Genomic DNA, 23,755 nt, shown 5'->3' on the forward strand with positions numbered 1-23,755 from the left:
TACCCTGGATGTCCTCCCTACCTACACACTCTTTATGATCTCAGCAAATGGAAACAGAATTGTATCAGTTCACCATGTTTCTAGTCATCCATGTCTGTGCCTTCAAGGCTATGGCTAACTATCCCCTTCTTTCCCACTTTGTACAGGATTGGTCTCTAGGATCTGCCTAATTTCTCTTCCTATTTTCACTTGAGCTGGCCTGGGGGCAAACCCTCATCATGGCATGTCTGCATGTTGGCAAAAGGTTCCAGTGAAGAACTCTGCCTCCAAGCTCATGTTCCAAGCAGACACATCCTGCTTATGGCCTCCAGGTTAATCCTCCTGAGACAGCATGTTCACATTAGTTCTCTGGGACTTCTCAGTTTCTGTAACATTCCCATATTCTAGTCTCTCCAGAATATGAATTTACTGTTCTTACCCAAGTTCATGTCTCAGTATTCCCCAGTAAATATGGCCAGTTCTTACTGACTTGGTCATGACATTCTGCCAAAATCAAAGTACCAGTGTCTCTGAAAAGTCTTCAGAAGGTTTCATACGAAATGTGAATCTATAACAAAGACTTGATACCCATTCTTACAATAATTATGAAATTGTTGCTACTAACCAAAGGACATAAAACTCCTCAGCAGAAAATGATTAAAGCATAGCTGGGATGGGTTATGTATTAGGGTGAGAAATCAGCCCATGAAAGGAAGGTATTATGTGTGAAGTGTGATTGTAAAGCAATGTTCATGCCATAGAGTGATGGTGGATGAATCCAGAAAGCAAATGGATTTCGCCACTAACTTTGCCCCTTTCCCTTGTTCTTGACCTATATATAGCAGCAGTATGACAGGATATAGAGTTATACTAACAAAACAAAACACAACATGATGAAGACTATTTTGACCAATTGGTCCAGTCCTAGAAGCCTGGAGATGATGGCCAACCAGAAGTAAGAGTTACAAATACAAAAAGTTGGATGAGGTTTGTGGGCTTCATGGGCCTCTTTGAATCCTTTTACTAATTTAGGATCACTTATTAGCAATAGACCCAGGTTGCCTCACTATGATTAATAGCCATGGTTTATAACTATCCATCTTTGTATGGCTTGATTTGTAGGTTTATTCTTATCCCCTCAAATATATTCCACCTAAGGAAAGTTGGAAGACAAGGATCTATTTAACATGAAATAGACAAGACTAAGGAGACCAGAAAAGCTATAGTGACTATTAGCTGTCATCACATGGAGGAGATGAGAGACTGTGTTATATATATATTTAAAAAGCCTTTTTTTCTGGGGATCCCTGGGTGGCTCAGTGGTTTAGTGCTTGCCTTTGGCCCAGGGCGAGATCCTGGAGTCCCGGGATTGAGTCCCGTGTCGGGATCCCAGCATGGAGCCTGTTTCTCCCTCCTCCTGTGTCTCTGCCTCTCTCTCTCTCTCTCTCTCTCTCTACGTCTATCATAAATAAATAAATAAATCTTAAAAAAAGTCTTTTTTCTTCCAAATAAAAAACAAAACAAAACCCAGAGCACTTGGGTAAAGTTCTAAGGGCCTGTGGAAGAACTTGTACAGATCCTACCTATCTGAAAACATCTTGTGGGCTTTATTAAAAAACACATTCTCTGCCATGAATTGCTAAAGCTGAGGTTCAGTGCTGGCTTAGACGGGCTTTAGAAAGACCCTAGCATTCTAGTGGGAGGCTGGAATTTTGAAGTCTTAAGGTTTTTTTTTTTTTTTAAGATTTTATTTATTTATTCATGAGAGACACACAGAGAGAGAGGCAGAGACATAGGCAGAGGGAGAAGCAGGCTCCATGCAGGGAGCCCAATGTGAGACTCGATCCCAGAACTCAGGGATCATGACCTGAGCCAAAGGCAGACACTCAACCGCTGAGCCACCCAGGAGTCCCTGAAGTCTTAAGTTTTTTAAGTTTTAAGTTTTCCCAAGCCTCCTGAGTTTCCCATTCTAAGCATCTTCAATGTGCCTTACTTGTTCTGTATTTATGCCGGATACTGAAGTGAGCATTACAATAATCATTAAAAATTGTTATTGATTGGTAATAGGTGTTCAATGAAATTTCAGTTGAATGAATGGATATTACTCTGTATAAATAAACAAAAATTTCAAAATAAGTAATCTTCCGGTAAAACTATGTAAATCACTCCAGAATCCAGAGTTAATGACTTTGGGGTTATTCATTTTAATTGGAAGAGTCAGAATATGCTGCTTCTCTGGCTGCTGTTTATCAAGAGGGTTTTTACCTACTGAGGCACTCCTATGATTTTTTGTGAATCGATATTTGTGATGGCACTGTAAGATTGACTGAGCTCTCGTCATGCTGTCTGTTACATGTGATGGGGTTTACTCTTCAGCTGGGGATGGTGTACTGGGGTCTAATGTCCCATGGTTATATCTGCTTAAGATGGAAATAAACAATCACACTTGGAAAAATCAGGGGGAAAATCATGATATTACCAACATGGGACCTTTGAGGGCTTTCTGCTGAGAGTTAGTGGGGTACACCCAAAGCTGAGTTCATGGAAGCTGGCCTTAAGGCTGTCAGCTTTTCTCCTTTGCTTCAAAGACTCAAGGATCCATTTCATCCTCTAGGGAGGGGGTAGCCATGACAACATTTATGTTATATTGCCTGTCAGGATGAGAGGGAGCAAGAGATAAAGAAGGCTCAGGGCTACCTTGTGAAGGGACCTCATGCCTAGTTCACTCTAAGTGGGCAAGGTAATGAGTCTCCACCTCAGTCTGGAGCCTAAAGCCATAATCATATTTATAATAATACTCTGGAATGTGCTGAAGACTAAGGAAAATTGTTCTTTCATTAGTCTCTGATGTACTTAAGTTGTTCCTTGGCAAAATCTGTAATTCCCAAGTTCTCCCTGCCTCTGCTTTCAGTACCCCCAACCCCAGATTAAATACTAGGAACTCATGGGAATGTCTCTGATTGCCGTGTGGCACATAACTATTCTTCAACTGTCTGCAAAGCATTTTTAGCATTTTGCTTGCATCTTTCTTTCATCCATGTCTATGGGGGCCTGTCCTCTGAGAGCTTTCTGGTTGATGACTGATGAGCATTACCTCTTCCCTGGGCCACTGCAGAGAGGGTGTCACCTCTCCCCTGGTATTTGTCTTCAAATGAGTGTTCTCTTGGGGAACCAAGGAATCTTGAAGATATACTGGAACATCCAGGGGGGGATTTCCTTTTTTGAATGAGAATTTTAACTTTAATATATAGCTTTAAAATGATTGCTGCCCCTTGCTTCCAAACTAAAAAAGCCTAGTTGGCTTCTTGGCCCTGACTCTTTCCCTATCCCTCTGATTTAAAAATCCATTGGGCAGCACCATGTTTACCTAGTGACTCTGCCCCACAGCTTGGACTCAGCATTAACCCTTCCTTTCCCCATGAACCAGCCATCTGAAAAGTATTTTCTGTTTCTCTCCTTCAGTAACTGGTCCTTCCTTCCCATCCCCTATCCAGCCTACCATCCCCAGCTCACTTTTTCCCGAATCTGACCTGCCCTTCCTCCGGTGAACCATCAAGCCGATCTTGCCCTTGTTTTCTGTAAGGCTGATATGCTTGTGCCCTTCACTTCCTAGCATTTGCCCCATCTCCGCAAATGCTGCAAAGTAGACCTCTTGCTCTGTGCATCATGTCCATATGGGGTATTCCCAGGTTTGACTCCATGTTTCCAACTTCATTTTCCATTTCTCTTCTATACACATACAATTGCATATGCATTATACAAACACACACTTGCACATACACAGACATCTATGCATACACATGTACATAAACACAAGTACATTACCAAACAGTTGCACACACATGCACCTAGACACACATATACCACAGATATAAACTTACTCTCGCATATCTATTCTTGAACCATACACTTTATACTTACCAATTGTCTCCTGAAATACCTCTTTTTTTTTTCTGAAATACCTCTTATCCCCATTTCCAGTAGAACAACCATAGAAGTCCAGTTTAGATGTTACCTACTTCATAAAGCCTCCACTGATTCTCTTCCAATATGATGCTATCCCATTTCCTAATAAGGGAAGGATGAGGAGGGGTGGGTTACTGTCAATTGGATATTTGCTTAAAAACAGCATATTTAGCATACATCTTAAAATTATTTTTTGCAATAGTCCAAGCCAATACTACTGTCATCATTTTGCAGATAAGCGAATAGACTCTAAGCCATTGGGTTGATTTCTTGTTCTCTTTCTCTTAAACATCACTCAGCTTGTAAATCACAGAGGAGGAGTTAGAATCTTGTATGTTTGTTTGTTTTTAACTCAAATCTCCACTTTTCTCCTTTTCCATGGGTCCTTGCTAAAGCCCTTTGAAAGATTTGTAATGCAGTATTTTTGTCTTTCTAATTAAATATGTCCTTTCCCTGTGTCTTATCTCCTTTGGATCTCTCAGTGTGTAAGGTCAATGACTTGCCCATAGCACATACTTATGAATCTCTGCTCTTGAGAAGTAACTGAAGTTCACACAGCATTTCATTGTGATTCTATGTTTAGCTCTATGTTGAGCTAAAATATGGGTCTTTCCAGCCTATTCCAAGGATTGTCCTGGGGATGACTTAAAATTTTCTGAGATGGGAACATGGAAGCATTTTATAAACTGCAAAGCATGATACACACTTTGTTCAATAGACATTTATTAGACATCTAATATTGACAGAGGCACAAAAGGAGACATGAGCTCTGATGTCAAAGAGATTACATTCCAGGAAGAATCAGATATGTAAATAATCTCAATATACTGTGAAACATATGACCACTAAAATATGACCACACTACAAATGCTAGTGAATGGTAAAGGGTAATCAGGGAAGATGTGTCTGGTGCTGGAGGATGGACAACATTGACAGAACCTTGGAGGATAAGAAGGGGAACAATTCCTGGCAATGGGGTCAGCAGAAGCAAGCACAGGAAAGATTATTACTTACTGAAGGCATAAATAAATTAATTCCTGGAAGGACTCTGCCTCCATGCAAGGTGATAACTAAAATGACCCACATAGACCATTCTGATGATTTTCAAGATCCATCTAGGAGCCATCTTCTCCCAAATCTTTCTCTTGACTTTGCTCCACCAAATAGAACTTTTTATATAGAACTTTTGGCACTCACTGTACAAATGTTTTCATTTTCTTTAAATGAGTTAACAATGATAAAGAAGTATGATTTGTTATGATTTAAACAACTTTGCAAGGTGGATATTACCATTTACATTGTAGAGACCTGAACCACTGAGGCCCAGAATGATTAAATAACTGCTTCAAAATCAGACAGCCAAATAGTGTTACATTCAGACCTACACATTCAGCAAGGACTATGATCTCTGCCTTGTGAGCTGATGCAGGGGACCTAGCAGGAGCTTCAGGGTCAATAGGAAAAGTGGAGGGGTGGCTCAAATAGTTCTTGTTTTATGATAATGACCTATGTGGTCAGTAGAAAGGTGAGATAGTTATAAAGAGGACTAGCCAGTGTCATTTCTTTCTCCTCAAGGTAATGGTTTCTGAAATCAGAAAGGGGACTTTATTCACCTTCAAACTTTTGAGTTCCCCCTGGAAGCCTCAACACCCTTCCCCAGTTCCAATTATTGCACAGTTTTCAACACAATAAAGCTTGACTTTGGGCTTAAGTATGAGACAAAGGCATGGATTTGTGTCTGACTCTTCTTAACCTCAATTGGGCCTGGCATAGTGTTGTCACATACCAGAGGGCCAATTAAAATTTGAAGAGTGGATGGATGGATGAATACATGAATGAACTTTAGGTCTTAGTAGCACAAGTGATTTTCTTGAATGCGCCTCTGTATCTACAGCTACCTCCTCCACAGCCCAGAATGCATCCAGTATAACCATGACTTTCAACTTCCTGATCAAAACTTACCACCTCGAGAAAAGCTTCCCTAATCAGCCTACAGTTTTTCTTACCTGTTCAGTCGCATTTCTTACCATTGTTTGCCTGGAACTTTTACTTTCTTCTCTACCTTCTTTCTGTTCCCTTTAAACACTTTGCTCCAGTCTTACTGAATTACTGCAAACCTTCCATGAGCCTTTTGGGGTGCTCTTTCTTTGGGCTGGAACACTCTGCTCTCTTTCTCTCTCCTTTTCACCAGTTAAGTCCTTTTCTCTCTTTAGATCTCAATCTAGAAGCCTTCCCTGATGCTTTTGTCCCAAGTTTGAGTTACATGGTCCTTACTTGAACTCTCAGGACTCATAGACTTCTTTGCCCCTAGTTGCTTACTTGCACTTCCATTCCCCCCATCCAACTGAAGGCACCTTCAGAGCAGAGAACTTACTTTGTGGTCTCAGTAACCAGGGCAACACACTCAGTATTCAACATATAGCTATTAAAGTAACGAATGAATGGATGGCTGGTTGGATGACTACAACTAAACTGTTTATGTGTGAGTGTGGGTGCCACTGCATTTGGGTGACGGCTTCTCATAGAAATGCTGCTCTCAAGACATGAAATTGACTAAGAAGATATGAAAGATGCTTATGAGGCTTCTATGTAATTTTAATGGGCCTTTTATGTATCCTACTTCATTAATAAACCAAAGAATGGAGTACTCCAACATCTTTTATCTCCCATCTGTATTCAAATTCAACAGAAATTTCCCCCAATAAAATTTGAGAGTAAATTAATGATTTTCATTTTCTCAGAAAATTCATTTTTCCCTGAATGGATAGATTGCTGACCCAACACATAAGTGTGATTTCCTGCTTAATAATGGGTACTGGCTGATATGGTAAACTGTAAAATGATCTTTGGTCTTATGAATCTGTGGGCTTTGGGTTCAGTGGGGTTATCCTTTCTGTAGGGGCAGATGTGGGGGTCATGATGCAGGTGCTCCTGCTCTGAGGTCACTGCTCCTGTGGCCCAGTCAGTTCTTGTTGGCTTGACATTCTTGGTCAGCCTGTGTGTGTGGGCTCAGCTTGACCTGTTGTTTGACTATTCTTTTTGCTGTCTTTTGGCTGTGGGTATCTCAGTCTGGCTACATAGGAAACTGGCTTTGGGGACTTTCCAGTAAGCATTTGAATATCTGTGATAGCCAATAGGTTTAACAAATGTGCTTCTGGAAAACACAGAGAAAAGGGTAAAGTAGGTTGGGGAGTGGGCTGGCCACAGAAACCTGTGAGGGAAGGGCAAGTGAGAGGGTTGCCTGCCTGGGTACTCCGGAGAACATACCAGAGAGTGCTTTCCTCGTATAGGATGTGTGAATTTGTGAGAGGCCCACAGGGAAATGCAACAAAGCCCAGGGCTCTGGAGGCAGCCTGTGGTGAGAAGGGGAACCCTAGCAGAGGCATTGGAGTAGACCAGGAACCTCTCCAGATGTTGCAGTGTCCTCATTCTGCCCTGAGTTTGGAGCTGCTTTCAGTGAGGTGGGGTTCAGGCAGAGGGATGGGAACTATGCCCAACAGGGCTATACAAACCAAACCATTTATGGGCAGAATTTCACTGTGGTTAACACCTAGAAATTAGCAAATGCTGTCCATAGGCCAGTTATATACAAGTTCTAGCAGGAAAAAAGTGACACTAGTTATAAGGTCTATTTCTAGAAGGGTAGGAGGATATAGGGAAGCCACATAGGATAGTGCAGTATTCTGTGGGCTAGTGATAGTCAGGGGGCTAACTATTCTTGACCTGAAGGAGCAGAAGTGGAGAGCAATCACTAGACTCTGAAAAAAGAGAGTTGTGTGGAGGGGGCATGTTGACAGCTGCTTTGACCTTTGGTTGAGGGATGATGCATGCAGCCTGGGGTCACCATGGAAGGAAGGAGCCAGAAAAATAAATACCTCTCAGATCTCTGTCCCATGTGTGCCATTGGCCAGACCCACTCAGAAGCCAGAGGGCAAGGGATCCCAATACTACAGTTAATGCAGGTCAATCTCTTGGGATGCAGACCAAGAAAGATAGAAGGATGCAGTGTGGATTTGGAGGGGAAATGGGAAATAGTCTACATGTGTGTACTATCTCATTTAATCCCCACAGTAATTCCACTAGGAGGGCAGTATTTGCCCATTATACTGGTAAAGAAGCTTGCACAGAAAGGTTAAATGACTTGCCCAAATATAGACAGTACATGGTAGAACCAGGCTTTGAACACAGGTAGCTTTTGTCTGGGGTCTGACAAGTTATCACAAATTTAAGAAATCAGCTATTGAATGTATTCCTTTGGTGGTGGGGGACGACGAAATGTTTTCTTTTTTAAAAAAATTCTGAATAATCAGTTTTTGAACATGTCAGACTCATCTCAGGTTTGGGTTTGCCTTTACCTGGACCTGGCTCTCTAGGAGCTGGAGGTAGCAGATATGAGTGCAGAACAACTCTCTTGATTTAGAATCCTGATGGGAATTGGGGTTCTGCACTGCTTGAGATGAGGCACTTGGGAAGAAGAGGTACCATCAATGAGGATCAAGTGTAGCAAAGAGAACTGACAATCATGCCCTAAGTGTCCCTAATTTTGTAGTTCATTGATCGGAGGTAACTGGTTATAGTGGATTCTACTATGCATGGATATTTTCCCTTCTGGACTGGTAGACAGATTTCTAAGATGACAATGAAGATTCCCAGGCACTGGTATACACACACCTTTCCCTAAGTATGTCCTGAAGGCAGACTGCACATGATTAACTAATAGAGTACTAAAGTCTTGAGACAGTTTCCTCCATCTGAGGGGTCACCCCAACTTTAGAGCTGCCTATGGAATGGTCTGGAGTCCCTGTTAATCACACTTTAACTTTTCTCTCTACCCAGTCCTGCCTCCCTCACTCTCTTACAGATGGTTTTCCTGAGAATACGTCCCAGTAAGCTTTGCATGCAAATCCCCATTGAGATTCTTTCTGCATGGAACCAGATTTAAGGCAATGCACTAGATGAATGTGGAATGGGGTGGAGGAGCAAGAGGATTCTTGTCTGATAGGAGGCCAGCTGGGGAGAACAGACTCCTCTAAGGAGCCATAAAATAATAATGTGAAGTACCACGTGGTAAAGGGTTGGCATTTGTAGTCCAGACTTAGAGGGACCATGTATTTCAGTTATCACAACAAAGACTCTGTTTATATCTATTACCCTGGTGGTTTTAATTAATAAGTACCCATTTGACTCTCAAAAGTACAAATTATATGGCCAGTGTTCCCAGATTCCATGGGATTTGGGGAATGCAGAGGAAAGAAGAGCCAGTTTGGGGAGGGGTGGGCTGAAGATAAGGTAGACTCTGAGCTAGACTTTGAGGGATAAGCAGGAATTTTGTTATATGGAAGTTGCCAGGTATCCTTGTATATAGAAAAAGTAGAAAAGCATGGACAGAGAAGGAGGGCCAGGAACACATATGTGTGCAGAGGAAATGGGGAGCAGCAGCAACAGCAGCAGGAGGAGGAGGAGGCTTTCAGAGTTGGAATGACATAAGGAGCTTGTTAATGGGTGTCATTTTATGAATATATAAAACAAGGAAATCAGTGCACATTGGTCATAGAGGAGATGAGTGCCCACATACAGAATCATGCGACATTTCCTCATATGTCTTGGGGAAAATCAAAAGGAGAAAGGGAACAGATGGCTTGCCTCCCACTGTCTGAGACCAGACCATTTTGCTTATTTGGGCAGCACTATTCTTTTGTCTCTAACCCAGTTTGCTTGTTTGTCCTGTGAAGATGCCTTTGTGGATCGATGATGAAAATCATGATGTTGATGGTAATGACCATCCCTTACTTTTGCAGCCTTTGAAATGCTTTCAAACTTGTTTCACACACATTATTTCATTTCATGTGATCCACGATTCTCTTTTGTCTGCATCACTGTTCTATGTAAAAGGTAAGGCAGGTATTAGTTTTTCTGATTCCACTGAAGAGTTAAAGTCATTGGTTGAAAGAATTCTCAAGGGTAACAGTTGTGGGACTCAAATGACAACATGGATATGGTGGCTCCTACAACAATGGTCATTCACACATTATGAGGAAATAATGGTGGATCTTTGCCCATGGGTGGCCTGAAAAACCCATCACTACATTGATTCTTTCTTTGGCTTCCCTTCCTGGATTTTGGGTGCTCGTTAGACCCTCTGTTGAATGGCATCCCCACTCTGATAGATCCATGCAATAGAGGAGTGAAATTACCCTGAAAGATTTCTACAGAGGTGCATAGATGTTGTAGCTCTTCTAAGAAAATAGCATTATTTCATTCTAGTTTGGATTGGAATATCAAAAGAAGAATAGTTTTATTTACTGCATGCTATACACTTTACCTCCGATCTTGACCACAGCCCTGCAAAGGAAGGAGAGTGAAGCTTCTATGAAGAAACTGAAGTTAGAATATTGCAATCCCTCACCGAAGGCCACAGATGGTATTGGTCAAGGTAGGGATTGAACCTGACTCTCTCTGCCTGTGTCCACATTCAACACCTTTTCTGCTGAGCCACTTGGGCTTTCTGGACTCTAGTGGTTTCAGTGGGAGTGAAGGGAAGGACCCCCTGGAGCTGTTTTGCAGGCACAGGGTTCTTTGAGAATGTGGTATTTTAGTTATAGACTTTCTCCTTGGAAACATGCATATTTATCCAGTTTTTTGTATGAAATTTCAAGTGACCAGTGGACTGCCAAAGCTGCTCTATGGTCTCCAGGTCAGGAACTCCTGCCATAGGGGAGGATAAAATTCAGGAAAACAGTAGTTGGAGACTTTCAGTAGCTCATGTGGCCTCCCAGAGCTTCTCATTTTTAAGCTGTCAGGGCTTAAAGGGTTTGGGTCTTTGCCTTAATAAAATAAGTTATTACCTCAAAGTCTATTAAAGCAGCAGGAAAGAAGGTGAGCCAGCTGCTGGGCAGAGTGGCAATCCACTATTCTCTTCAGCAAACTCAAGCTCCAGAGAAGTCTCAATTGGGGGCACTAAAGTTTTGTTATTTCAGAGTATGAAATTTTGGGCAATAATGAGGCTTGTACATTTTCTATGACTCATGCACACTCCCTCCCTCTCCTCTTTAGACTGACTGTCTGAAAGCAGTCAATGTAGAGTCCAGTTTTCCTGGATCAGGCTTTTGTCCCAAGGCTGTGTCAAGATGATGAAATACATAAAATCGAGAAACAGTGGAGAGGGCTTTTTAGGACATCTTAAAACTGACTCGGATCAATTTTTAAGATGGCCAGAAAAAAACTATATCTGACTATTAAGAATCTCCTCACATCCAATCACAGTTCCAAGATCAGATTTTAAAAGACTTAGATGCATATTTAAATATTTATTTAGATTAAATATTTAAATATTTAGATATTTCTTTGGGGACTCCCTACTACTTCTTTCTCCAGGAGTATGGCCATATCTGATATCATCCCAGCCTTCATATCCCATTGTATCTCCTACTACTTCTGGATAAAGATCCTTGGTCCCATTTAGGTCTGTTTTCTTGCTCAGCCTCTGAGAATGTCACCCTCCATCCATCTAGAACTCCCCAGCCCCTTCCGCCAACCCCCCCCGCCTCACACACTGGCTGCCACTTCCAGCCTTATGAATTTTGAAGCAGGAAAGGCCTGGGCAATCTGTAGATCTGGTGTGCCTCCTGCTTTCCACCTCACTGAACCTCATTTACAACACAGGGTTGTATGTTGTATTATATGATATAAATTAAATGAGATAATAAATGTAAAACAAATGGCATTTATAGCTACTCTCAGCTTCCTTCCCCAAGGCCAGAGCAAGTACTGCTTCCTTTAGAAGGTCCCCTGGAAGCTTAACCCAGGATTATATTCCTTTCTTACTCTTGGTTTGCTTGGACTGCCAATGTATTTTTTCACAGTTTTGGAGGTTGGAAGGCCCAGATCAAGGTGCAGCAGAGTTGATTTCTGGTAAAGGCTCTTTTCCTGCTTTGCAGATGGCCACCTTCTCACTGTGTCCTCACACGGCCTTTTCTTAATGCATGCACATGGAGAGAGGAGAGAGAGAAAGAAAGAGCTCTTTGGTGTCTTTTTTTATTATTATTTAGATAATGACACTAATACATCAGGGCCCCACTCTTATCACTTCTTGAACCTCAACCACCCTACTCCAAATACAAACATGCTAGGGATTAGTTAGGGCTTCACCATATGAATTTTAGAGGGGTACACATACAATCTAGTCCATAACACCCTCCAGTGTAGAACCTCCTTGATACTTATAACAAACACTCTCTCATTTTATGTAATGATTGATTATTAAATATTTATTTAAATTCCAGTGTATACATTTCAGGTATACAGTATAGTGATTCAACACTTCATTCAAAACTCAGTGCTTATCACAACCCTCCTGAATCCCCATTACCTGCTTCCCCCATTCCCCACCTCCCTTTTGGTAACCATCAGTTTGTTCTCTGTCATTGAGAGTCTGTTTCTTGGTTTGCTTCTCTCTATTTCCCCTTTGCTGATATGTTTCTTAAATTGAGTGAAATCATTTGGTATTTATCTTTCTCTGATTTGTTTTACTTAGCTACTCTAGCTCCATCAACATCACTGTAAATGGCGAGTCATTATTTTTTATGGCTGAGTAATATTCCATCCAATATATATATATATATATATATATATATATATATATATATATATAATATGATAACCCCTTTATCAGATATGTCATTTGCAAATATCTTTTCCCATTTCATAGGTTACCCTTTAGCTTTGTTAATTGTTTCCTTTTCTGTGCAGAAGCTTTTTATTTTGATGTAGTCCCAAGAGTTTATTTTTGCTTTTGTTTCCCTTGCCTCAGGGAACATATTTATGAAGAAGTTGCTATGGTCGATGTCAAAGAAGTTACTGCCTGTGTTCTTCTCTAGAATTTTAATGATTTCCTCTCTCACATTTAGGTCTTTAATCCATTTTGAATTTATTTTTGTGTATGATGTAAAAAAGTGGTCCAGTTTCATTCTTTTGCATGTTGCTGTCTGATTTTCCCCACACCATTTGTTGAAGAGGCTTTTTTTTTTTTCCATATTGGATATTCTTTCCTGCTTTGTGGAAGACTAATTGGCCGTATAGCTGTGAGTTCATTTCTGGGTTTTCTATTCTGTTCTATTGATCTGTGTGTCTGTTTTTGTGTCAGTACCATACTATTTTGATCACTACAGCTTTGTAATGTAACTTGAAATTTTGCATTGTGATGCCTCTAGATTTGCTTTTCTTTTTCAAGGTTGCTTTGGCTATTTGGATCTTTTGTGGTTCCATGCAAATTTTAGGATTGTTTTTTCTAGCTATGTAAACACGCTTATGTTTTAATATTTAAACATTTTTCATTGCCTGCCTGCATGAAATGTGTATTTCCAGCTAAGACAGCAAGCCTCTGAAGATAGAGACTTTTTTTCCTTCTTACGTATGACTGGCATGCAACAGGGCACTTCTTAGAGTTAATAAATACTAGTTAATGAACTGGCTGTCTGCTTTGCTGGCATGAAGCCAACTAATTTGACTTTTGTTTTATGAAACTGCAGTGATGCATTGAGTGGATGTATTATTCAGGATGGGCTAGATTATGCATTACTAACAAATAATCCCCAAATCTCAGTGACTTGATACAGAAAAATGTCCTTTTTCTTCATACTATGTACCCATCCTGGAACACTGGGTGAGGAGGACTTATTCATGATAGCCACCCAGGAGCCCAGGCAGACAACAACTCGAACACTGCTGGCTGCTGTGCCAGAGAGAGGAGAGAGCATTGTGGGGTCCAGCATCAGTAATAAAATGCTCACTGGCCACAGTTCATTCATTAATCAGAATTAGTTATAGAACTAGAACCCCATCCAACTCCAGGGGCAGGGCAGGAAGTGCAATCCTACCATGCGTCTAGAACATGGAGAGCCGCAATTACTTGGTGAATGTCCCTAATGACCACCACAGTGGAGAAACAGATGTTCAGGTTTCTAGGAAGCAGAACAGTTGACAATCATTTCATAATATTTATCTTGTATGCCACCGGGAGACTGGCTGCTACTTTCTTCTCCTTTTCCATGCAGAATCAGCCAAGAAGATTCACACCCTCTGTAAAGCCTGGATTGCTAGCTCAGAGTTGCAGTTTGTTGCAATTAAAGGGAACTTTACTTTCCATCTAATCCAGGAACTTGCCCAATGACCCTAACAGATCCTAGGAGTGATTCCTTTGAAATGTCTCCAGAGAGGGCTGTAGGAAGGGCTCTGGTCAGAGTAGGAGAGACCCCAGCTTTGTTTCCTCTCTGCCTGATTTAACATGTGTTGCTTCTTTGTTTTAGATATATCTTTGAAAACATAAATGGTGCTAAAGGAAGAAATTGACACCCATAAATGTGGTCCAACCACTTAGGACATAGATGATTCTACAACATTGTTTCTAAAACCTCAAGCCAATCTTTATGGACTTAATTGATAATGTGCCTCTGTAATGACTGGCACCATGTCTGCCCTTAACTTCAGGGCACTCCCTCCTGCTCTTGATGTCTGCTACTGAGCTTGATTTCAGCTCCTTGCCTGGACAGCTGCGTGCACACACATTGGGCTGCCTCTCTCTGATAGAGCTGTGAAGCAGCCCATTATCATTGCAAACAGAGGTACCTCCTCTCTGCTTGGAGTCCAGTTCTTGTCTTGTTTGGACCAATATATTGTGCAAAGTAAACTAAGGAGGAATTAGAATATTTTTGTCTGCTGTGTCTCCAAAATCGCAGAGTCCCAAAATGCTTAAGCTCCTTTTAAAGTTGTTTTCCTTTTGTTACTTTAAAAACCCTTTCTGAGTAAGCCAAGGACTGATGAGCTGTCCCCAAACTGCTGCACTTACATGCAAATATGGGAGAGTGACAAAGACCCTGATTACAGCTTCATTTGCTTTATGCAAGATTCCAAAGCCAGTTAAAGCCACAGAAAACACAAGTAATGGACTCCAGCAAGTGATGATGGAGCCAGCAGGGCTTCCTGGCAGGCCCTCTGTGAAGTCACACTCTCCCTTCCATGGAGCAGCACTGACTCTAGGCTGGTAGAGGGGCCCTCAGTAGCTTCATGAATGTTGCACTCACACAAAACATCTTTTCTTCCTGCTGCCTGAGGTCTAAAACACTATTTCATCCCTTAGGTTTTAAGTTCAGTTCTTGTTGAAATGCCTCTCTCACCAGGAGGGCACTGTCTTCAAGTGGTCATCGTGTATGATTTCTTCAGTGAGAATGAGTGTGTGAGAGTAAGTGTCTCAGTGTAAGAAGGAGGAGTGAGTGAGGAATCTCAGGGATTGATGATCAGGGGTTGAGGCACTGGGTTGAGAATGGGTATGCTAGGCAAGATTGACTTCAAAAGTTGAAACTGGACCTCATCGTTTTAATGGAAGGATAGCAAGTAATACCAGCTTTTGTCCCAAAATCTATAGTAAACTTAATAATATTACTGAGTGAAGCCTGGCGTCTAAAGGAACAAGGGAGTACATGCACTTGGACTCTTCACCACCAAAGATGTCAGTTCATTAATTTAATTAAATACATGACCAAAACAACAGCGACACCACACATATCTTCTCTAATTAAAGTAGGCAAAACCCACAGCAAATTCTCTCGATTTATTAGATCAAATTATTCAACTCAGTCAGGAAAAGTGAAAGTCCCTGAACGGAGAAGAGTACTTCTGCTTTAAGACTAAACCAGTCCAAATATAAAAAACAGTGAAAGGGAATAAAGGGGAAAGGAGAAAAAATGAGTGGGAAATATCAGAGAGGGAGACAGAACATGAGAGACTCCTAACTCTGGGAAACGAACTAGGGGTGGTGGAAGGGGAGGTGGGCAGGGGGTGGGGGTGACTGGGTGATGGGCACTGAGGGGGGCACTTGATGGGATGAGCACTGGGTGTTATTCTATATGTTGGCAAATTGAACACCAATAAAAAATAAATTTATATTAAAAAAAAGACTAAACCAGTCCAGTCAGGAAAATGTAAAATCTGGTTTATTAATAAGCTTAATGTCAGGAAAACAGGCAGTTAAAGGGTGGTAACAAAGAGTCTGGGGCTTAGGGCCAGATCAACAGCTCTCCAGCCCCTTGCCCACTGCCTGGCCCACAGCAAGGACTGCTGCTGTTTTTATAGGTGTGCAAGCACTATATAAATGAATGAATAAACAAGTGATTGATGGTAAGGGCAGCAGGGTGGCTCTATGACCTCCAAACACTGCAGATGCCCCTCTTGTTCTTTATCCTCAGACTCTTAAGTAAGCATCTTTAGGTAAAAGTCCTAACTCTACCAGAAACAGATTTTGAAAAATGAAATTGATTTGCTACTCTGCTGCCAGAATAATGGGGCCTAGTGACAACAAACTGAGCTGGCTGCATAGGAGGGTCTCTGTGAACATATGCCAAGAGTGCAGTTTGCTTGGTATCATCCATTAAGACATCATAAGTGTCTCTTTGTCCATAACTTGTCATTGATGAACATGACCTTGTGGATTTGGAGCCCAGGTGGGTGTACTGATAACAGACAGGGGGACAGGGAGGACTGAGCCACTTCATAAAGAGATCTGGGTAAGGGGACAGAGGCCAACCGGCATAAGGACAGCATGGGCCTCAAGGAGAAGGGCCTTGAGGATCATAAACACTCTTCCTGAGGGCCTCTCGCTTTGGAGACTGGAATTCAGTGATGGGCAAACAGATGGCTTGCTCCTTCTCTGGTCCTCTCTTCCTCTGGACCATGGGGACATCTGAAGTTTTGTATTAAATTTCAACAGGAAGCTGGCCTCCCAAATATGGTATCTGCCATTCTGAGGGTCATGGGTGTTTATAGAACCCATGAGTTATCGTGTAACTGGGTGGCTGTGCCACTAGGGTTCTGGAGCAACTTCTCTGGCCTCCTGCAGCCCATGATGTGAATTAGCAACACAATTTATAATAATATATAATAAACCTTGAATTATAGCTCCAACTTACAAATATTCAAATTAGCTCAAGATAAATATAAAATAATGATTTCTACGATTGTCTTCTCCTTCCTGCTATTATTATTATTAGTAGTTGTAGTAGTATTTTACTGCAGAGGCACTGAATATTTTTGGAATCCTGCTTACTGAGTCCTCTCATCTCTACCCTCTTCCTCAAACATAGGCTAGCCTTTTGTCCTTAAACTTATATTGCTATACAGTATGCTTTTGGAAGAAGCATATACTAGGGAAGGGGAGTTGTTCTGGCAACTATTTCTATTACACAATTGATTATACTTTTATGCCCACATCTTCACAGTGATTAGCCTCTTCTTTAGGGCTTATCTCTCACCTCAGATACCCTTATTGTACTATTTAACGTGATAAGAATTGAAGGATATCTGTTTTCCTCACTCCCAAATCAGTGGCAGCACCAAGATTGGGCTTAGAGACCTAGAGCCTTCCATTATCTCCATAAGCTCTACCAAAAGTTACTGCAAATCAATAGAAATTATAAGTGAACACAGTATTCTTGCAGAGTAATTGGAACTTCAAAACAGGACTCTCTAGTGACTCCTTCTAACTGGACTGCAATCCCCAACTCTTACTATAGTTTCTGTTACTCTTTATTATGTTTTCTTATGGGTTTTTATGATACCTGAGATTCTTTGGGATTTACTTTGTAATAAATGTCCTTCAAGAGATGTGTGCATTGTCATTGGGGTGAAACATCCTGTCTCATATTCACTGACACATAAACAGGGATTGATTTCCTTTATAAATAATTAGTGGGCATGCAGCATAGAGCGAGCTCTGGGGGGACCAGACTCAGGACATGCATAGGTGATGGGGATGTGGAAGGGAGGAGGCAAAGGGAATGGAGGAGGAGGAGGCGGCATCTAGAGCAGGAGTCTGCAGGAGAGTTGTGGGAAGGTTTAATAGGGGATTATGATTGTCGACAGCAGGAGAGAGAATGAAGTGGCCAAGATAGTGGACTTTGATGTCAGGGATAAGCTTCATTAGGGTATTCTACTAGATGCTTCTAGGGATGTCCAGATAAGCAAGGCCAGGAGAAACACAGAATCACCAAATTTCAGAGTTGGGAGTTCATTTAATCCAATCTTCATCTAATGACTGAACTATAACCAGGACAACCAATATCCAGCCTCTGTTTCAGCATTTCCCAGGATGCAAAAAGGTTTCCAGGGAGAATTAACCAATTCCATTTTTGAACATTTCAAAATGGTGAATTTGGCATCCCTGTATTGAAATATAAAATGACTCTATGTAATTTCTACCCAGAGGTCCTTGTTCTGCTTTTGGAATTCTACCCAATGTGCCTATGACCCTTCCCACATGGCAGGTCTGCAGATATTTTGGTACAAGTTCTGACCTCCAGAGTCTTCTTGGCAGCCTGAGCACTCTCCCTGAACACCCTCCAGTCTTTCCTTGTCCTGGAGAATGCTAGTGATTTCCACTCAGCAGTTTAGTTGGGTTGTGTTTGTCTCTGCTATTTTAGCATATTTATGCTTTAACAGTTTAAATTGAATGAAGTCATATATTTCCCAACTTACATTTGTGTAAAACAATTTCTCTATTAGATCTCACTTTTTGCTTATGTTCAAATATAAAGAACTTTCTTTAGAAATGTGTTTATACCATTCATTTATTCATTCATTCGACAAATAGTAATATGTGAACACAACTGGATGCCAGGCACTCTTTAGGAGCTGGGTATGTACCAGTGAACAAAGCAAAGTGCTTTCCTTCTTGAAGCTTACATACAAGTTAGAGGAGGGAAATGATACATGAAGGAAGAGAAACCTAGGATGATTAGGATGGGCAATGTTGCTTTTCATATAAGCTAGATATGTGTGTTGCTATTTCATAAACTGTATATCTCAGCCTCTGTATTTGTTCCATGCTTATGTCATTCACACCCAAGGGGAGACAATTTTGGATTAGGCCATTGCTAGTTCTATCACTACTAGTGCCACTAGTGCCATGTCATCAACTACACAAGAGAGAAGCTCTGGAAAGATCATGAGTCCTGTGTGGCCAGTCTGATTGGATCTAAAAGCACTTTCTAGCTGTGTAACTTGAGAAAGATTTTTTTTTAACTTTGAATCTCAGTTATTTATAAAGTGGGGATAATAACATCTTTTAAGGTTATAGTTTGGATAAGATCAAATTCTGCACTAGTTCTAGTTCATAGCAGTTGGGTTGTAGTTAGCAAACATTAGCTCCATTCTCTTTCCCCTTTCCATGTCTCCGGCTTATATGCTGATAAAAATGTCCAATTAAGAAGGCTGAGAATTGAACCACTGGAATTCCTTCACATATTGACCTTACTCAATAATTTAGGGTATTTGAACATGGTAGGCAGATTTGGAGTCCATGTAAGTGGAGTCCCAATTTCTCCCTATTTGTATCTTTTTCCATAATGAGCACACTAGCTCAGGAAGATTACTAAAAATATTGTTGTATATTAGATGGGCTAGCTTGGTTAGGATATATAGTTTCAGGCTGAGTTGAATTGTGAAATATGGGATGAAATTGAACAAAACAGTTGTAATCAGGATAGGATATAGGATAGACAGAGGAGAGATGGATGGGAATGGAATAGAGTGGGAGAAGGTACCATGAGTGGGTGATTTGGAATGAAAAGGATTGGAGGACAGAATTGTATGGAAGGGAAATGGGTTGAGACCAGGTGAGCATGTATAGTAATCAGAGTAAAGGCATTTCTTAGACTTTACTTTTACTTTCTTTTTCTACAGAAGCTCTGAACATAACCACAATGAGCATCTTGATTCTCCGTGTGTTTTGCACAAACTGATGCCAGTGTTGACAGAGACTTAGTGCTGCCATCAAGGGATTTACACTGCCTCTTTAATGTTCCCCTTCTGTGGGAGCTTTATGGCCCTGCTGTCCAACCTAATATCTGCAGCTTGCCATTTGGCACATGAGTCTCTCTTTGTCCCAAATGCATGAAGAATGGGAAGGGAGTGAGGCCCTCTGTGTGCAACAGCTTTGTCTGTTTCTGGGCTGGGTCTGGGCTAGGGCCCAGTGACCATTCTGCCCTTAGACTTTTAAATTTCCTGCCCCAGTAGGGTGGTTTTCCCAAGGGAATGCTATGTGTAGCATCTGGACAAGATAAAGGAACTGGGATTTCCATGGGTCACAGGCATGCACAACTTCTCTTGCAAGTGTCTAAATCTCTGAAATTTGATATATTGAGAGCATTCCTTTTAGGTCCGGCAGGGGCTACATCATATCCAAGTGTCTCTTGATATGTGAGTGTTACGTGGCACCTCTAGGAACAGTTCTGGCTGACATTGATTTATCCATCTTCATTTTCCTGCTCCGTCTTGTCTCAGCATCATCTGGGATTATGGTTAGTTAGCATGTGGTTAGGAGCTAAGATCCCTAGGCCAAGGTTTGCCTGGGAATAATTACTCTCTATGGGCCCCTAAGGGGCTGATATTATTGTTGAAAAGCTGGTGGTAGAGAATGTATCTGTCCTGTAAGAGAAAGAGCATGGGTTTTAACTCAGACAGCTTTGCAGGGAGGGCCAGGATTAGAGTGAAGGAAGGCACTCACTCTCAGGGTCTTACAGGTACAGGGGTCAGAACCTGAGAGTGAGAGTTTCCTGAAATTTTATATCTTGGGTACTAAATTTACCTTACCTTGCTCCTGCCTCTACCTATAGGGCTCGAAATCCTGGTTTGGCCACTTCCTAGCTGGGGCCTTGAGAGAGTTATTTAACCTCATGGAGCTTAATTTTTCTCATCTGTAAAATAGGCAGCCTAATGCTTCCCCCTCAGAATTTCAACAAGAATAATATGAGGTATCATAAGTAAGATGTCAATAGAGGAGATGCTTCTGAAACATTATCTCTCTCCTCCAGCATATATTCCTGCTTGAAAATAACAGACAATAAAAAAGAAAACACCAAAGATCTGAGTGCAATGGCAAGGGCTATAGTTGATATTTTCATGGAGTCCCAAGAGATCTCACAGACTTGAGTGGACCTGTCACACATAGAAGGAACCAATGAGCTACAAAGCTACACTGGGACATGGGTTCAAGGTCGCCAGATTCCATGCCTTGCTGTACTTCCAGAGCAAACTTTCCACCTCTCTGCCTAGAACAGGCAAACAGGGAAATTATCATATCCTGGTGTCCCCAAAAGGTATCTAAAACTGTCACATAAGGAATTATGTCTGATAAAGATCACTCACATGAGTTTAACATGCTGGTTTTTCCTCATGGCTCTTAACCCATCTGCTGTGCCCTGCCCATTCCACTCCTTCTAAATGCTACCTTCTCCTTAAAGTCCATCTTAGAGTCTTCCTTCTCTTTGAAGTTTTCCTAGCCACTCCAGCTCACCTTTGTTCCTTTGCCTACTCTGTTTTGGAAGATAGTCATCTCAAATCCTTCTGGGACTGGGTTAGGACACAGTTGTTAACTAAGATTTGGTGCTGACTGTGGATCAGGCACTGTACTGGGCTCTGGGCTCTGTCTCTTCTGACACCATTAAAGTATTCTGAACTTCTCCAGCTAGAGATCACTCGATGGGAACACAAGATGTCTGATTCAGGGCAAATTATTGGAAGCATGTGATATCCAAGGTCACACGGTGCCTTAAATGACAAAATAGACTAGATCCCAGATCTTCCTAACCAAGTCCTCTTTCCACAGTTACTTCATAATTGTCACTTAACGATGTACAGCTGCCTTGTAAGTATCCATTGCAGGGCTGGATAACTGCAGACCTCCTCCAACAAACCAGATAGTGATATACTTAAAGGAAGAGGCTGTGTTTGATCAATGTTTTATCCCCATGATGCCCAACACAACATCTGGTACACAGGAGAAGCCTTTAAAAAGATAAACAAAACCCCAAGCCCGCAAATACTTATTGACCGTACCAGAAGCATTCACATTCCAAAAACAATTCCTGCATGGGAAAGAGTTTTGTTATCTAATGGGATTGATTTCCAGTGTTAGCCATATTGAATTCCAGCTGAGTGTGATATGTTGGGGTCAGAGACACCTTTCTCATACCTTTCATATCTCACAGCACAGATAACTATCCAACCCCCAGTGTTGGAGTCTGCTGAAATCCAGGTGACTGAAAAGATCTAATTAATACAGTTTTAATTATGGCAGTAATAATACCTACCTCCCAACATGAGAAGGTAGGATATTAAGTTAGTAATACTAAATTTCCCAAGGGTGCTGAGACCCTTTAAGATGAGTTAATTTGAAAGTTACTGATATGATTAGAGAACAGAAATAGGCATATCTGAGAGATTCCAAAGGAGCAAGCAAACATCAATACATCAGTCAAATGTGCAATCAATCAGCAATCCAAGACACAATGTTAGGTTCTGGCTGTAAAAAAATAGATGTTACCCCTGCTTTTATACCATATATAATGAGACAAGACAGGCAAAACATAGATCTCTGCCCCTCTCCCCAGATTAGTTCAGTGACCTCCTCTTCTTTCCACTTCCCACCATTCATCCTGTGTTAGTTGTTTCAACCTAGCATATATTACCTTGTATTGTTCTTACCTAAGAATGTGCCTTTCTCCTCAACTAGTTGTATACCCCTTGAAGGCAAGAGTTTGTTTTGTATTGCTTTGTATCCTCAACTCTTAGCATAGTATTGGCATTTAGTAGGTACCCTGTAAGTATTTCTTATAACTGGAGATTAATTACTGCAAGAGTCATTAATGTTAGCCTTATTTCTTTGGGAAGCTTTCATAGAGATGGAGAGACTTGACAAAGGATTATTCTGTAAGAGAGAAATAAAGCGTAAGGATGAGTCAGTAGAGTTGGCTTTTATAGGGCATTTACCAATTTGGAGTTTATTGTTCAGGAAATGGGGAAGCATTGATATGAGTGTATCAGGGTGGGAGTTCTAAGGATTCTAAGAATGTTGCTCTGAATGCGGTTTTAAAAATGCATAATAGGTTTTCTCCAGAAGACCCTGTGTCAGCCACTCAGTTGGGTCCATACATTTACCCCACCACCATTTAGCTCAGCTCAGTTTTGCATGAAGTTTCAGACTAAGGCTGGGAGTCTATGCAAAGCCTGAATTGTCTCTCTAGTTTGTTTTAGAATGAACTCATTCATCTAGACCTAGAATTCTGGCCCAGGTCATGATCTGTGTTGCTAATAGATTATCTTTTGCTATTAGTCATATTCTGGATCCAACAAATCAGTGATGATCCCTTATTCCAATACTGTTCTCAAGTTGCCAACCATCCCTCATTTTGTCTCCTCCTGTATCCTTCACTTTTCAGTCCTAGACTGAGCATTTCCTTTACTTCCATGTTGTGAAATTAGCATGCAATATTAAATGCTGCCTTGACATCCTTAAGCCTCACAGGGCCCCAAAGGCCTATCCATGAGTTCCCTTGTTCCTCCCCAGCTGTGTCCCCAATTCAATGAAAAAGACTTTCCAGCTGGCTAGTTCACTTATCAGAAGGACTAGTATACTCCACCAGATTTTTTGCCTGATGGCTAGCCCATGAAATTATTCAAAGAAGCCAATTACATCCACTCTTAGAAACTGGGAGTCACTTTACCCTCATCACTACAGAGCTTGCCTCCTATAACCCCCACTTGTGCCCTGAGGGCAAGCCCTGTGTGGCATGTGCTATGCTATCCCTCTCCACCTGCAGTGTACATGATTAATGAACTATAGTTAATCTCTTCTGTCCAGTTTAAGGTGTCATGTATTTGGCCATCTCATACTACTTAGGGTGAGAGATCCTTCCTGTAACCAATAAGGTGAATAGGAGGTGATCCGAACACATTCCTCTTCCTATCCAGTTAATTGGCACAT

General features: G+C 41.4%; 2 long non-coding RNA genes across 11 annotated transcripts in view; one reads left to right on the forward strand and one right to left on the reverse strand.

The window, feature by feature from the left end:
* The window catches only part of LOC140635166 (uncharacterized), a 337,126-nt gene that overhangs the window by 241,167 nt on the left and 72,204 nt on the right, over nucleotides 1–23,755 (forward strand). The window contains exon 3 of one of the 7 annotated variants that reach the window (XR_012032494.1): nucleotides 10,286–10,378. The exons of the other annotated variants lie outside the window; for them this stretch is intronic. This is a non-coding gene — a long non-coding RNA (uncharacterized lncRNA). The remainder of the gene's footprint in view (nucleotides 1–10,285; nucleotides 10,379–23,755) is intronic. 7 annotated transcript variants of the gene reach the window in all.
* Nucleotides 2,002–23,755, reverse strand: part of LOC140635167 (uncharacterized) — a 39,396-nt gene continuing 17,642 nt past the window's right edge. For 2 of the 4 annotated variants that reach the window (XR_012032498.1, XR_012032497.1), the window contains one exon: nucleotides 18,606–20,418. This is a non-coding gene — a long non-coding RNA (uncharacterized lncRNA). Of the gene's footprint in view, nucleotides 4,048–11,769; nucleotides 11,920–18,605; nucleotides 20,419–22,476; nucleotides 22,700–23,755 lie in introns of those variants that run through there. The other 2 variants (XR_012032495.1, XR_012032496.1) reach the window with 2 other exon arrangements.

This window comes from Canis lupus, chromosome 6 (assembly GCF_048164855.1).
Source record: "Canis lupus baileyi chromosome 6, mCanLup2.hap1, whole genome shotgun sequence".
Lineage (NCBI taxonomy): Eukaryota > Metazoa > Chordata > Mammalia > Carnivora > Canidae > Canis > Canis lupus.